General features: G+C 38.3%; 1 protein-coding gene across 10 annotated transcripts in view; it reads left to right on the top strand.

Annotated features, from left to right (window-relative positions):
- Positions 1-15895, top strand: part of TBL1X (transducin beta like 1 X-linked) — a 205626-nt gene that overhangs the window by 60166 nt on the left and 129565 nt on the right. Inside the window, exon 1 of one of the 10 annotated variants that reach the window (XM_068921094.1) lies at positions 84-102. The exons of the other annotated variants lie outside the window; for them this stretch is intronic. The gene's annotated coding sequence lies outside the window, so the exon portion shown is untranslated. Of the gene's footprint in view, positions 1-83; positions 103-15895 lie in introns of those variants that run through there. 10 annotated transcript variants of the gene reach the window in all.

Here is a 15895-nt window from a genome sequence, read left to right as displayed (position 1 = left end):
AATTGCTGACTGGAAATTGAGGCAATATTTTGGGTTTTGGATTGAAGAAGACTAGAAATACCAGCTAAATGGAATTTTGCACATAACCTTCACTGCTTTATAGTAGGTTTGCTTTTTATTGCTACCCTTAACACCCGCATAAAATTAAACGTTGTGTGCAAGATTTTTCGGTGTTACCATGTTTTGCCTTTTTTGTTATTTGAGACTAACGCTGAATTTGAGGGACCTCTCTGTTTCTTAAAATTAAACTCAATCTTGCTGGTTTGCAACCCTGATGAGGGACTGAGATTTAGCAGGATTGAAGTCCTCCTATACAGAGACAAAGTTAAGTTTGAGATCATCAGAGAATGAAGGCCAAGTAGAGAACCTCACGGTGGCCAAATATGGTTGTCTTGCAAAGATGACGGGTCTTTTCACGTTGTTTGAGGCAAAAGCTATTGTCTCAGCTGGAGTAGCTTCCTGTAAAACAGGACAAGGACAGTCTTTTCTTGGACAACTTGGATGAGGCATGTAGCAGACCCTCCTAGGCTTCTGAATGCCAACAATCCCAAACCCAGCCTACTTACTTACATTTCTGAAAAGGCAGGAAAAGTTGAATGTTTTTTCAGCAATAGTGGCCATTCTCCTAACTTTTCCTTTCTGGACAATCCAAGCATTATTCTGGTTGCAATAAATTATTTTAGATGTGAAAAAGGTAACTTATGTATTATTTAATGTTTTTATTTATTCATATATATATGCGTACATGAAATACATGTAATTTTAATGAGTAGGTAAGTACAGTATACAGCACTAAACTTCTTTCTACTGCTAGCATATTTTTAATAATGTGCAAAGTTAATTGAGTTTTCTGAGACAATTGTCAGAGCTGGAGCATTTTGCTAGATAAATGCTGGCCTTTATCGTGTTGAAACATTTAGTTCAGGAAGGCTTCAGTAAGGTGAATATTCTTACTTGTTTTTACATTAAATTTTACAAATTCTCCTCCTCAGCTGAGAGTCTCTCTCAATTTAAGCTGATCTAAACTTGTTATCAGTGCATTTTATTCCAAATCTTTGCTGTGGTTTAATCGTATTCTTGTACTGAATGCTTGAACTTATAAATTGATATCTATCATGTCACTGTGTAAGAAAGTATGTTTCATTTCCTGTAGTGTTTATTGTTTCTCTCTTTGCAATGAAACAGTAGGCAAAAATGGTCTCTCTATAGTCGCTTGTGATACTAAAGAGAATTAAATATGTATCTTAAAAATATGCTAGGCTATGAAAGCCATCCACACATAAGACTTTTAATTCATTGTACAATCCAGAAGTGAATCATATCAGCATTTAGCATTACCATTTCTGAGAAGAATTTTAAAACTCTTGGATTTGTAAGTCAGAAGTGAATCACAATTAATGCGTGAGACTGTATTTTAAGTAATTGGTTGCTTTCTTGTCCGTTTGTAGTTCTTGTTACAGTGCTGGTTCCTGTACATAATATGCCTTGCCATACTAGCACTCAGTATGCACAGTTCCAGGAATTAGGTCCATGGACTAGTGAACAGGTGTAAGGTTTACTGAAGGACAGAAATTCAGTATTCTTAAATGATGATGGCATGTTTTTAAATCAAAATTGGCTCAGCAGCTCTGTTTTAAACCCAGGAGGGACCTTTCAGAGAGTTTTTTTCCTTGTTTCTCTTAACTTTTATACTAACACACAGCAAATGTTTTCATTTATTTCCTGTGTTATCAGTCCTACTCTGCATATTTTAGCCTATTGCTTTTGACAGTGATGAAAGACAGGTATTTCCTGACCTTTTGTATTTTGGGCCCTACGTAAGTTCAGCTGTTCATTTCAAGAATATTTTCTTCTTCTGCCTTGTTCCTGTTTTGCCACTTTGAATGTAGCGCTAGAAATTCCAAGCACAATTGCACTCTCTTTGGAATTATAATTTAAATTTTGTGCTTGTTTACATGAGAAAGAAGCTTGCCCATTCAAAAGAAAGATTTTCATTCGGCTAGGCTTGAGTATATGTAGGTGTAGTGGGTCCTGCCTTGAAATAGAGATCATGTCAACGTTCTGTTTCTTTTTACTGGAATATTGTCCATAATTGTTGCTTGAGGAAGGCAGAAGTTAAGAACTATTGGAATAAGAGATGGAGATAATCCAATTAAATTGTGTAGTCTGTTCCTTTATGAATATAGGTTGGATCTCTACAATAATTTAGGATTTTTATCCGGTTTGTTATTTGTCAGTTCTTTGTACTTATTGTATCCTCTACATTTTTTTCTCATTCCGAACTGAAATCGAGCACCCTGGGGCAAGATTTTCCCAGTTAAGCATAGAAATGAAGTGGCTGTATTTTGGACAGCGTTCTGCACGCAGCAGTTCTTGTGCGTATTGTTCTGACAAGAGCTAAGCTTTTGTGAAAAAAAGTCTCTTGGTTTGAAACGATATGAAACATACTAGTGATGCAGCTCTCTCTGCTGTGTTACTTTTCAGGGATTACTAGGTAGTATTCAGTTTCTTAGTTTATGGGCTGAAGTGAAGCCAACTGGAACTGTTGATACAGGCTGTTGATACAGCCTGCTGATATTGTAGGATGAAGGTCTTTAACTTCTTTTAGCAGTTAATTTCAGGGGAATTGTTGTTATTATTGTAAATTATATTCTGTGGTTATGACAGTTTTTAAAAAGATATCACACATTCTGCCGTTCCATTAGTATAAAAAATAGTCTGGTATTCCCTGAGGACTTCAAACTGTTTCTCTACAATACCTCTCTCATGGAGGTAAATTAATTTTCTAATTAGACCTCTATCAACTAAGAATCTACTGAAAGCCTAAAAACGTTGATGTATGATGAGGCAATTCTAGCAGGTTTTCTAGTCTTAAGAGAAATTTTATTTTAGTTGAGGGTGTTTGTTTTTTATATTACTTGGGGGAAGTTCTTTGTGGTTGGGATTGTGGCATTTGAGTTATGCAAAGCTTAAAAAACTGAAATTTTAATAAAAAGGAACCAAATGCATGTATTCAAACAATTTTATTTATGAAAGTATGTTTTTCTCAGACAACTGACAGAACTGTGGTTGCAACTTTCCTCTTGCTTTCTGTTTTTAGAAAACAACTTATTTTGATCTGACCTAAAATGTTAATGAAATTATACCTCCTTGTTTTAGTTGCCTGAAGCAAAGTGTCACAGCCCTTCTTTCACTGATGTTTGGAAAGTTGTACATCACTAAATCTGAAAGGTACAAAAGTCCCATGGTCGGCCTCAGCATTAAAATATATAGACGCTTCTGCTTTACGAGGCTGTAAACCAGATAATTCATCATTTGTGGGGATCTGGAGATAGACATTGGCTTTTAAAAAACAGTACGTTATATTACAAATTCCTTTAGAAGGGGGTTTGTTTTTAGGGATTCCTGGAGAGTGGAAGCCTATTATGGTGACGCTGTGCATATAATAAATCATATGCTTTGCCTAGTTTTTTTTTTTTTTTTCCCCTAAAGGTCTGGCGCTATTAAAACATTCTATCATAATAAAAGTAACAAATATTATCTTCTCTTCAAACAAGGAAGGGAGGGAAAATGGATTTTCTTTTTTAGCAGGTGCAATATTCTCATTATCTATATAATTAAATGATAGTATGTCTATAGTAACATACACTAAACATGAACAGCAGTGTGGTTGTATTGCTGTTGTCTGCCCAAATATCGAGAAATGAGAAGGAAAGAGGGGATGCTAAGGGGGATATGTATAGGAGTGCGTTGTGATAGGAATGAATTTATGCTGCTGGGTTTTTGGGAGGGGGGCGGGACTCATTACAGCATGCTTGATCTGTTTGTTTATTGCTTTTTCATATTTAGAAAGCATCTATAGTGATCCTTCTCGCAAAACAACTCATAGAGTAACGGGCAAAAAAACAGAAGCAATTAGTGGTGTAATCTCAAAGGGAATCTCAAGCTTCACTTTAAGTGCAATGATTAAATCCACTAAAATGATAACCGTTGCTGCCAAGAACTCCTGTAATTGGTCACTAATGTATTTTGTTGTAGCAGTCGATAAGTACTAGATTTCATGTATGTAATTAGTAATGCGTACACGTTTGGTCAGTAAAAAACTGGAAATCCTAATAACTGAGGCTAGAGGGGGTAGAAAGGAGCACAGAGCTGGAGAACTGAAATAGTGCTCTGTTGATAGTACCTAACTAGAACTGTATGCTTCAATAAAACAAGTATCCTACTGTGCTGGAATACAAATGGGCTGTCTGTGGCAGGATACAGCAAAGACGTTTGGCAGAGAGGGATTGGAGAGCTTCTGGCATAATGTAATTGAATTGGCCGTTTCTTTAAAGATACAGCAAATTGTTTGTTGCAGCATTCATCATCATAAGGAAGGTCAGACAGCTTGCCAAACATATGATATTCATAATAAAAAATAAAGCGGTGACGCTTATATTTAAATACAAATCATATTATCATATTTGTAAAAGCTGTAGAAATGAATGGGAATATTTTTGGTGGTGCTGATGCATTAGCAATCTGAGTAAGATTGTAATTCAAGAGGGGAAAAGCATATAGTTGGTGAAAACACCCCCAAGGGAATGCAGCTAGTGAGCAACATATGATCCCTCCGACTTGAGAAGATAGTAGGTGTTTTGGCAGGACTATTGCTGACTCTCTCTTCTGATCACTGAAGAGAAGATAGACTTACATGATCCTCGTTTTTCTCTTTTAAGAAAACAAAGAAAAAATAACAAAGAGGAAGGACTTAAGGAAGTGCTTAAAAAGAGACAATATCTAAACCCAAGTGTTGCTGGGTTTTGTTAGAATCAGTTATGTTGTGACAGAACAAGATGATGCAACAAGCTGTGGCGTATCTGAAATGTTACATGAAATGCTCAGTATTGGTACGTTGGAAAAACCCTCTCAAGTCACATCCAGAATGCTGATCGTAAATTGTACAATGACAGGGGCTTTGGGCCACATAGTGATGCCTCAGCAAACGAGTAGCTGTTAGCTTTCAGGTTTTAACACATTCGGGAGACTGGCATTTTGATTTCTTGCACCACTGCACCACTGGTAGGGTTGGAAATGGGAATCAAAATAATTAGATTGGATATACAGAGCCCAGCAAACCAGCCTAGAAAGCAGGTAGGGGTGCGAAGGGCGCTTTGAATTCTACAATACGTATGTTATTTTTGAGAAGAAAGAGGTCAGCTAGGGTGCAGATACTCACCATTTGTATTCAAAATATATAATAAAATAATAGAATTATGCTTCCTCCTATCAAAGCTTGTTAAAATCAGTAATAAAATACAAAATCAGTAATAAAATACATTAGTATTATATTAAAAAGGAGCATTTTTTTTAGGTAATATATGTAAGTTACAGCATGCACAGAGTACATACAGGAAAACTGGGAACTAGCCTTTTACATCATCTGACGCATTCCTCCTTGCTGATATAGGATTGTTCCCATCAGTGCATTTTCTGTTATTTTGTCCAGCAGTAGCTTTCCAGTATTCCCTCTGGCAGTTTTTCCACAGGCCAATAGCTCTTCCTTTCCAGAAGCTTTTCCTGTTAGTCACTCAACATTTCCCATTTAAAAAGCAAAAAACAAAAACAAAACCCCTCATTTCAGTTATTCCTGCTTGGTTTCTAAACCTGATAGAAAAAGCCTTCCTTTTTCTGCTATGCAGCTTCTACCGGTAGATACTTGTAAGTTATTACCCTGCTTTGTCTGAGTTGTCATTTTGCCACCTATACAAATTTCTCCCTTGATTTTCACTCAAGACTCAGTTCTTCAAGTTTTTGCTATTGAGAGAATCTCCTTCATTTAACCAGTAGACTGAGAACTCCAGGCACTATAAGTTTATTAAAAAAATCTCTTTTCTCTGTTAGCACGATTTTGGATGCTTTTTGTAGATGCTGTCCGAAAATGTTCCTTTTTTTTTTTTTTATTCTCCCATTTAGCTTGCTGCCCATAACATACCCTGCTTCATTTATGGCTCAGTACATTTGTTCCGTTCTTTTCAATATGCATACCTTCTATTTTTTGTATCTTACACTTTCCCAAAGAACATCTCTTTGTTACTTTCAGGTTGTGTTTCTGTTTGCTTTTCATTGCATTAAATCTTCAGTCTTTCTTATCTCTGCAGCTTCTCCTGATCAATCTAGTCAATGCTAAGAATCACTGCACTATACCCTAGTGATTTGTGTGCGCGCCTAGGATGACGAAAGCAATGGATTCAAATATCAGTATCTCCAGTGCTTTGAAGCCAGAGGTACAGGCCTGTGTCTCTGCTAACAATATGTGCTTTTAATACATGCTTAAATATTTGTCTACTTTTGCAGAAGCCTGTCCCGTGTCCTGTCCTTGAAAAAGTGTCTGAATTTGCAAGAAAACTCAGCAGCTGTTAGGTCCAGATGTAGTCACTGGAAAAAGCTGCGTTGAGCTCTTTCAGAACGTCCTTGTTCTGAGCCAAATACCATCCTTTTATTCCTCTCTGTTTCCCTACTCCAGGTCTCCAAGCGATTTTAGATGTTACTTTTCTTGTTCTGCTATTCAGTTCATTATTTCACATCACTGAATTGTAAAGATAGTAACTAGGAATAGCAAAATGCTGTATTTTTGTCTTCATATGTGCAAGGCCATAATAGCTACAGCTCCTTCAAGAAGTTGTCATTTGTGTACCTCAAGGTGCATCAAAGTCGTACTGAATAGTTATTTTACATAAGTCTACAATACAGTGATATGGCTAAAAGTGAATATGATGTTTTGATATATAATTACAAGACTAACAAATAAAATATGTATTTACTAGCCATATGGAATGGATAATACCCTTACGGGAACTAGTGTGGAGGTCCAGCACTCATACTGGTAGGCTAGAGTTCAGAGTATTTAGGTGTGTTTAGGAAAGAGTTTGGGGGTTAACTGAAAGTGTGGTCTAGAGGAGCTTATCTTTCTGGTAGGAAACTGAGAAAACCCAATCTATTTTGTCAAATAGAAACTGAAACTGTGAATTGGTCATCATCTGGTAATAAGTATGCGAAGATTTATGATATTAGGAGACACTTTTGTTTGGAACATATGGAAATAAAAAAGACCCACTGGATATAAACTAAGGCTAGAAAAATGCATACAGGAAACATTTTGTTATTTCCCCAATATTCATAGTTATTTAAAGTTGGGAAATTGTTGAAACTGAGATGATGCACTCTCCATTAGCTGAAGTTTTACATGCAGTTCTGATGCATTTCTAAAATACAGACTTCTTTCAGTGTTTCAAAGTCATATTTAATGCAAGCATTGTGTGTTTGAGTTCAAAAACTTGTGTTATTAAGGAAGTCCAGTTAGATGATTTTATACTGGTCTCTTTTGGTCTTCATATTGAAGAAGGTCTTCAGTTAAGGTTTCATATATATATATATATATATACATGCAGATTATTTAACTGAGATGATGGCCATAAGTTTCAGTAGGACAGTTGCAGCACAGCAGTTGCTACACAAGTAACTGAAGAAATAGTACAGTAGTTTGTCCTGTTACAAAAATCACCTCTGTGATGCCTTTTGCTAAGTGCTTATGTTATGGTAGCCTGCTTAGATGAGAGCCCAAAATACTGCCTGATATTCAAAGTTTACTTGAATGCTTGGCACTGATGCTTTGTGCAGAGAATTTGGAAAAATTACTACTACTTTGTGGTTTTTATAATTTTTCACTTGACCTTTATCTGTAGCGAGTTAACTGGCAGTGTCACAGCCACGCTAAATGCAGCATTTTATTTGCATCCGCAATTTTATAGAAGAAGAAATCCTATGGAGTTTGGGAGAAAAGCGGGAAAGAAAGAAGCTCAGCTTTTTTAGACAGATAATTTGCTGAACGTGAACCAATGCAAATGCAGCTGACTTGAACAAAGAGATAAATTAAATACCACGTACAGGTTCTATAATGTCTGTCTGAGAGGGCCCGTAATGCTTGATCCCCCATGTTTTGACAGCTGCCATTCAGTCAACAGTATAGCAGTGCATTTTATATAGGCTATAATAACAAGGCACTGTGTTATACAGATAACATTTTCTGTACCTGTTAGAGTGTTAAGTGCTATTAAATATTTCCCATTCCAATGTATAAATAACCTTCTATGTTATGAATTCTAAGTAATGGAAGCACCTTACATATTTCAGCACCACAATGTGCTATTTTTTTGGTCAGGAAATCCGCAGACAGCTTTAATCTTTTCTTTTACCTTATTAAAATGATATGACATAATCAGCATGATGCCCCCATAGTTAACTTGATTGTACTATAACTGAGAACAAATCAGGGTGACCATTTCTTCCTTGTCAGGAGCACTTTTCTATGCATATTGTTGTCTTAGCCTTGGTTATTGGAACCACATTTAGGCCTTCTAAATAATCCTCAAAGCTAATTACATTCAGTGGGTATCTTATTCTTTGGACTTTTCATGACCAATTTACATTTTGTTGGACTTTGTCTTCTGCTGTATGACTAACGAACCCAGTTCTTCATTATTCAGTGATGATTTTGCTCTTGAAGGCCAGGTAAAAACATGTAAAAAATATTCAAATCCTTTTGCTTTATCTGATCTCTTATGTCAACACAGAACCATGGAGAGTTAGCTTCTCTTGTGAGATTAGTATGTAATCAAGAAAGTTGTTAGTTTCATTCTCAACTGGTAGAAAATTTTCATTTACACACAAACTTAGCTGTAGAGATGCATACAGTTTGTTATTTAAAAAATAAATATCACAGCTGTGTAAGGCTCAATTTTACCAATGGACGTTGAAAACCTTTTTGTATTTTTAAAATAAAAAACAGTCATTTTTATGTGATCCCAGGGGAATTCATTTTTGAAGCCTACTTTATAATTGTAGCAATTTTTTTAGAAATTTAAAACCTTAGTTCTTAAATGAGTAATACCTACCTCCTATCCATGGACTGTTTGGAAAAATTAGGCTTGTTTAGGAAATGGTAAGTGACAGCATTAATATCTCCTCCCTACCTTGGGAAGCGCTCTCCTTATTTCCCTTTTCCGTGCCCCTCTCCAGGAACAAAAGCAATACAAAAATGCAGATGCTGAATGGCACAAAAATGTGTTTAAAGTATTTTCCTTCTGTCTTGGAACAATGCTTGCTGACAGCAGAGAGGCTTGCTTGCTTGTTAAAATTAGATTTGAATCATCAGTGTAATAGCGGTAGGAAATTGTAGGATGGAAGGATGCCAGGAAGCCTATCTATATCTGTCCTTTCAGTAAGTGTAAGGTGGTCCCTAAACGACCTTAGCTGGCTCCTTAGTTCAGAAAGTTTGTCCTGTCGGACAGATCATAGTTATTGGTGTAAGCATCCTTAAAACAAGCTATTTTTCACGTGAGTAAAAGCCACTTGGGTGGGATATCAAGAACAAACACACATTGCTTTGTCGGCTATGCAGGATGCTATTACAACTTAGGCTTCCGAAAAGTACGCTTCTTTTTGGTTCCTCTGCCACTTTTCACTGGGCCCAAGCTCGTTACCTCTCACCGTTTTCCTGAACTAGGATAAAAAGGCCGTGTTGTAGAGGTTGGTTTATTGGGGTTTATGGCTTTAAAAACACTGCAAACTTTTCATGAGCTAGTTGTGAATAAATGAGAGGACTATGCCCACTCTGAAGGTACATTACAGTCAGCATAGTTTTGGCTTATTCTGTTTCTCCTCAGCTGTTCTATGGCAGTCCAGCACCCAGTTGCTTCCTTGCTATAGTTGTTATCCATCGGCTTTGTAGTAATCCAATCTATACAAGACAGTGACCTCTCTGTGCACCTTACAACCATTCACAGAAATGGTTGTAATTCTGCTGATGCAGAATGCAGCTGCCCATTTAAATCTCTTTTTCTTACAGAGAGGCTGGTTATATCTGTGCTGTGCACTGGCTTCTATTTCATTCCTGGTGTGGTTTTAACATTATTTCCATAAGCAGCTTGGTTCCTGATTACTTCAGGGAGTGCTTTGCATGATATAATGGTAATTGATATCAGCTGAAGTGTTAAAGCCACCAGTCCCCTAATTTAAATTGGTGCCAGTTGGAGATGGTAGAGCTAAAAGCAGCATTGTGCCTTGGAGTAGGCCCTGCTTTTGGAAATTTTTTAGTTTGCTCTCATGTCAGAGTAAGAATTCTCTGACCTTCAGGTCATGCGGTTGTTTTTTTCCTGGGGGGCAAAACAGAACCCAAGTAGTTGTGAAGGGACTGCCAAGAAGGGATTTTAGTTTTAGTGTTAAGTGATGTTCAGTGCATTACTGTTCTGTTCATCAGTGCTATGAATGCAGTCAGACATATTTTAAAATAAATCTACATAAATAACTGGCTTATAATAATGCAGCATTGGTTTATATCTTTTTATATCATTTGTTTATATCCACTCCATTTAACGCTCTCTCTCTGTATTATATGTATGTATGTATCCATCTCTCTGTATATATCCGGAGTTTATATATAACATTTATTTATTTTACTGAGACATAAGCAGTTCTACAGCTGGACTGTATTGTGTATAGATATTATTTGTTAATTGTTAGCAAAAATTTAGGAGGTACAGGACCACCAAAGTTTCATGAGACTGATACAGCAAATGTTACTGTACCAAGGAGAAAATGGGAAATTGTTGCCTGAGCATGAGGAGCTGCCATGAGTTGAACTGCTTGTGTGTTCACTGTGTGGTCTGTAAGCTTTACTCCAGCCCATGTACCTACTGGAAGAAAAGTAGGTTACATAGAAGATTTTGCTGGAAGTTATTATCATATTTGTGTTGGGAAAAATGGCTGGGGATTGTCTTTTTTTTTTTTTTCCCCCTTGAGCCCTTAAGGGCCTGGTGGCACGACCTTCTCCAAGGTTGTCTGGTAGGCCCCAGGTATCCCAAATGATGGTGGTTTGCACGGTTCCACTGGTAGTTTTTTCTGCTGGCTAAGTTGTTTCCAGAAATATAACTTACCTTTCTTTGCTGCACATTGAGTTCATTGTTTATTGTTCTATCTTTGCTGATTAATGTCATTGCTCCTTGTCCTCTTTGTAGTATCCGCTATCATATTTGTAGATGGTTGCTTGCCATGCTTCTTAAGACAAGGACAGAAGCCATTCTCTTAAACATCTCTGTTATGTGCTTTCTTGTGAAGCTCTGTCTTTTTTCTTAAATGTTTTGCCTGTTTGTCTTGTGCATGTTTTTAAATGTCTGTAAGTCTAACCTAGAATATTAAGGGTTTTATGGCCTTACTATTTACATTGTAGTTCAACTCAGTGCATTGTGATATTGCAAGTACTCTTAACCATACTGTTAGCCCATATCATCTTTAAACATATTCTGTGTCCCCTGGGTGTCTACCTACCATCTGTTACTTTATCCCATTAGATTTCTACCAGATTTCCCCTCTTCTCTCCAGCGTACTCTGCTAAAAACTAACCTCCTTATATTTTCCCTTATTGATCTCTCAGTTTAGTCTTAATTACACAGCTAATCAGATTATAGTTACTTTTTCAGTTTCTCACCTCTTGGTGCTTTTCAATTTGATCAGAACATATTAAAGAATTGGTTTTCCTTCTATCTGGCGCTGATTCTCCACTGTTCTGCACGCAGGTATTTGTGTGTGTGCAGGCTGAGTATAAATGATTCTTTAAAACACCTTAGTATCATGTTTTCTATTCCATTCATTTTGCATGGTAGGTACGATGCTTTATTTGGGTCCTAATTCTTCACGACTTCAGCATCCGTTTCCCCAGGAGGGATGGTATAGTGAGGAGGGCTGTAGATGTTACTGCTGCAGCTGCCTGTCCTTTCAGCATTCACTTCTTCCTCTGGGCAAAGGGAAACCAACCCTTTTTTCAGTTGAGATGAGCCAATTTACGTGCTGGACTGTCCTGCCCTCCTTTGGTCCCTGACCCCCTGCTCCTACTCCCTCGGTGGTGTTGGCTCTGCAATTGTGCGGCCACACAGTGCTGAAAAATGGGTTTATTTGGGAGGTGAGCTCTCAATCAGACCAACAGTTCCATCCAACTCGTTTCCCAGCCACATGGCAACAGGACGGTCTTAAATGAGCTTAGGCTGGCTATTAATATGTAATGCCGCATCGCTGCTGAAATCTTTTAGTTTTCTGTGTGCCTTTTGGGAGCAAAGTATTGCCATTTCCGGTCCATGTAGAACATACTTTGGCCATTGAATGATGAGTGCTTCAGCGATTTGCCTGGAGGAGCAAGGTGGACGTACATGGAGAATTACTTCAGCAGGGGGCTGCAGCTAAGTTGCTGTGTATCGCAGCCCGAATTAAGATCTGTGCAAACTCTGCTGTTGTGAAGTTGCCCAGTCAGAGAAAGTGGCATTCTATTTTCTTTAAATCTGTAAGAAAAATTAGTATTCTTGGAAAATCTAGGAGAATTACTTATAAACTTTTGTGTTCTTACAACTAGTATGATTGATGTCAGTAAATTCCCTCTTTTTGTTGTTAATCTAAAAATAGCTTAGCAGGCCAGAGCTCGAATCTGATGACAGTTCCAAACAGCCAAATAAGCACCTTTATTGTCAATTGAAATTTTTTCTTAGGTTAGGTGGCATTGTTTTATAAGACAGGAAGATGCTCATTCACTACTCATTTTCTGTATTGTTAGATGAAAGCTTACCTGAAAAAACTCCAGCTTTTCACAGCTAATGAGCTCAGCCAGCACTTGGTTTCCGTCCATGTACTACAGGAAATAAACCGTATGGGATATTACTGTGGAATATTTAGGTTCATTTATAAATACAAAGATTCATGTGTACAAATTGGCTTCAGCCTTAATTGATTTAGAATACTTGATTAGACAACACAGCTGAGCCAATCTCACTCTCACTGCTGCTGAGAGAGGTGGTGCTATCGTCTCTTTTGTCTTCCCTCGCTTCTGGCCATATGGTGCTTGTCTGACTCCTTGCAACACTACTGAACTCCTTCCTGGAAAAGATCAAGCCATTTTGTCTAGTTTGATGCTATGAAACAGGTGTGAGGAACTATGCACTTTCCGTCTGGAAACAGCATTTCGGCACAAGGGTTACAGGTCCAAAGAGAAAAATTCTAGTGCCAAAAGGTATGAGCTGTATTGATTATGGGTTCACTTGTACTTACTGTTTTGAACAAAAAAGCAGTAGTCTAGTTTTACATACATTTTCTGTGATATATTTTTAGACGTTGCCACCTGCACATGATATAATAGTCCTGTGGCAAAAAAAAAAAAGAAAAGAAAAAAAAAAGAATGGCATTTCTAGCACAGATGGCATGATTGATAGAGTTGTGGTTTTACATACTTTGAATTTTAGTGGAGTGAGGAGACTCAGCTTATACTATCCTGCATTCCAAAATACAAGATATTAAAAAAATGCCTGTATACTTGGCAGAGAAACGAGGCTTAACTTCTTTATCCAGTAAAAGGCAATGGTCACAGAACTAAAATGTTCTTCACTGGCTAATCATAGAGCACTTGGCTGTGTTTCAGTAATTTTTGTAATTGACGATGGAATCACGCGTTTGCCATATGGGTGCCCTTCTACCTATTCTGACTTTCTGTCTTACTGGGGTTCTGCAAACTAACTAGCAAGATTCACCTTTGGCATAGTGCTGTCATTTATAATAGCCACGTTGTGCATACTCTAAATACTGGGAAACAGTGCCGCAATTTCTTTTCTTTTCTTTTTTTTGATGGTTTTACACCATCTTGAATTAAAAATGGCCTTAGAAATCATGTATGAAAGTGCAAATGGGAAGACTGCACTGGCAAACTTAACTCTTGCACTCAAGATTTGGGGCAAGCACTGGGACAAGAAAGTTTCTGTTGGTATCGCCAGGGTCCTGCTGTGGCTGTTTCACAACAGTGGCAGGGACGCTGTAGGACCAGAGTGGCTGGAGGAAGCAAGGCACAGAAGATGCCATAGCTTCTGACATCTCAGGTTGTGCTTTTCTAATATTTAGGATCTCTGCAATTTTAATAGCATTTCTTACATTGTTGTTTATATGTCATCCCTTTGGCTCTCTTACAGTTTTCTAAAGCAAATGGAAGCTTATTAGGTACAGCTGTAGAAACATCCTACCCGCCTAGCATTGACAGCAATCTTAGATTTGGGGTTCTTGGCCATCAACACTGGCGTGACCAAACCTTTTAAACTTGACCTAACTTGAGCTAAATGAGTACCTTAGGTACCAAGATTGTATTGTTGTCTCTTGGAGACCAGCCACTACAGAGAGAAATCTAAGTTGGAAATGATGAGTTAAATATACCTTTGCATCAGTGGAGCCAAGTCCAAGGACAGACCCTTTCTGAGAAGAGCTGTGCCTGAGACATGGGTCCTTCTTGGGGAACATCTTGGCCTCTGTACGATCTTTGGGTGAAGGAGAGGGTCCTGCTCAGCCAGTGCGCTGCACCTGTGCCAGCTGAATGGCAGCGATGGGAGCCAGCCAAACGGTCTCGTCTGTCCCTGACCAGTCGGGCTTCCTTCGGCCAAGCTACACAAGCATCAGAGAGACCTGCGGGCTGTCTGTGGTCTCTCTGAAGCCATTCCTTGTGTTTCGTGTGACGAAATGAGGAGCCAGGGCTCGGCAGGCAGGGCAAACGGAATGCAGAGGGCTTTCAGCAGCCAGTTTTTAGTAAACTCTACTGACAAAACGCAGGCTTCAGCAGCCCCTTTAAGCGTACCTAAATCTGAATACATTTTGTACCAGTACTGAAAAAAACATCTCCCTTAGCCTAGGACTACTCATTGCCAAATTTCAAAGCGCTGCTGCAAAATAGAGAGGTTTAGAAAAATGAGTGGAAACAAGATTTTAATGGAAAATAGTAGTAAACTTAAGTACAAGTGGCTTGGCTTCTTGTGTTAGTGTATGTGAGGACAGCCCTTTATATTTTTAAGTGATTAGGGATTTTGAATATCCATGTTTGTACTCCTTAAAGAGTTAGCGGTGTTTAGTGGTTTTGAAAATCTGGTTCCATAACAAATTATCTGAGAGAGGTTACTTCCAGCCATGTCACTTATGAAACTTTGTCATGTATGTACGTGCACGCAGATGCATGTGTGTGCATCTGCAGCGTGCATATTAAAATGGTTTTCTTCCCATATTTATCTCAAGGTTTTGAGGCATTTTTAGTAATGTGTATGAAGCAGCATCTTAGACCTAAAGGCTCTGTGAAAGCAAAGTATTTTGTAAGGATGGTAACTAATTTTTGGAAATGCAAAAGAAGTGAGGAAGCAAGATTATTTCAAGGATGCTAGACTTCTAAGGTTTTGTAGGGCCAAAGCGTAGAATCAGCAAAGAGGGTAAGGCCGGAGTGTTGCCCACGCATGGATTTGTTTGTACGCAGGCCTCCCCCATCCCCTGCCTCCCCCCCCCCCCCCCCCCCCCCCCGCAGGCCCCATCTGCTGCTGCCTCGTGAGTCATATCAGGCAAGTACAAAAATGGCTGTGGTTGCTACCTGTTTGTGGGTGATTGGTTGTTTTTCCCCTCCGATTGCTGCAGGCACGGAAGAGAACAGCAGCTTATCAAGCACTTCAATCTGGTTTGCTGAGTGTAACAGCTTAAGAGAAAATGGCTGCCTTGTTTTCCAGAGCTGTCCTAGGGATGACCACGCAAGAGAAAATGAGGATCTGAGCATGAGAAATCTCTAAGTAGTTTCCCAGGCCATTTAGCATTTATAAATACACTCTGAAGGATCCTTTTTCTTTCCAGGTTGCTGCGTGACTTAAGTTCTTTAAGATTTACCGTTCAGCACGGTGATTGTAGCCAGTCTGCTTGAAGGATGGCTTGTTCTGAATATAGGCAGAAAAGGAGCTATTTCAAAATGTCATAAATACTCCTTGGGATACATATATGATACACATATATGTATCTTTCTGTATGCACA

This window comes from Struthio camelus, chromosome 1 (assembly GCF_040807025.1).
Source record: "Struthio camelus isolate bStrCam1 chromosome 1, bStrCam1.hap1, whole genome shotgun sequence".
Lineage (NCBI taxonomy): Eukaryota > Metazoa > Chordata > Aves > Struthioniformes > Struthionidae > Struthio > Struthio camelus.
Note: the sequence above shows the minus strand (reverse complement) of the source record. Positions and strands in the feature narration are given on the sequence as shown.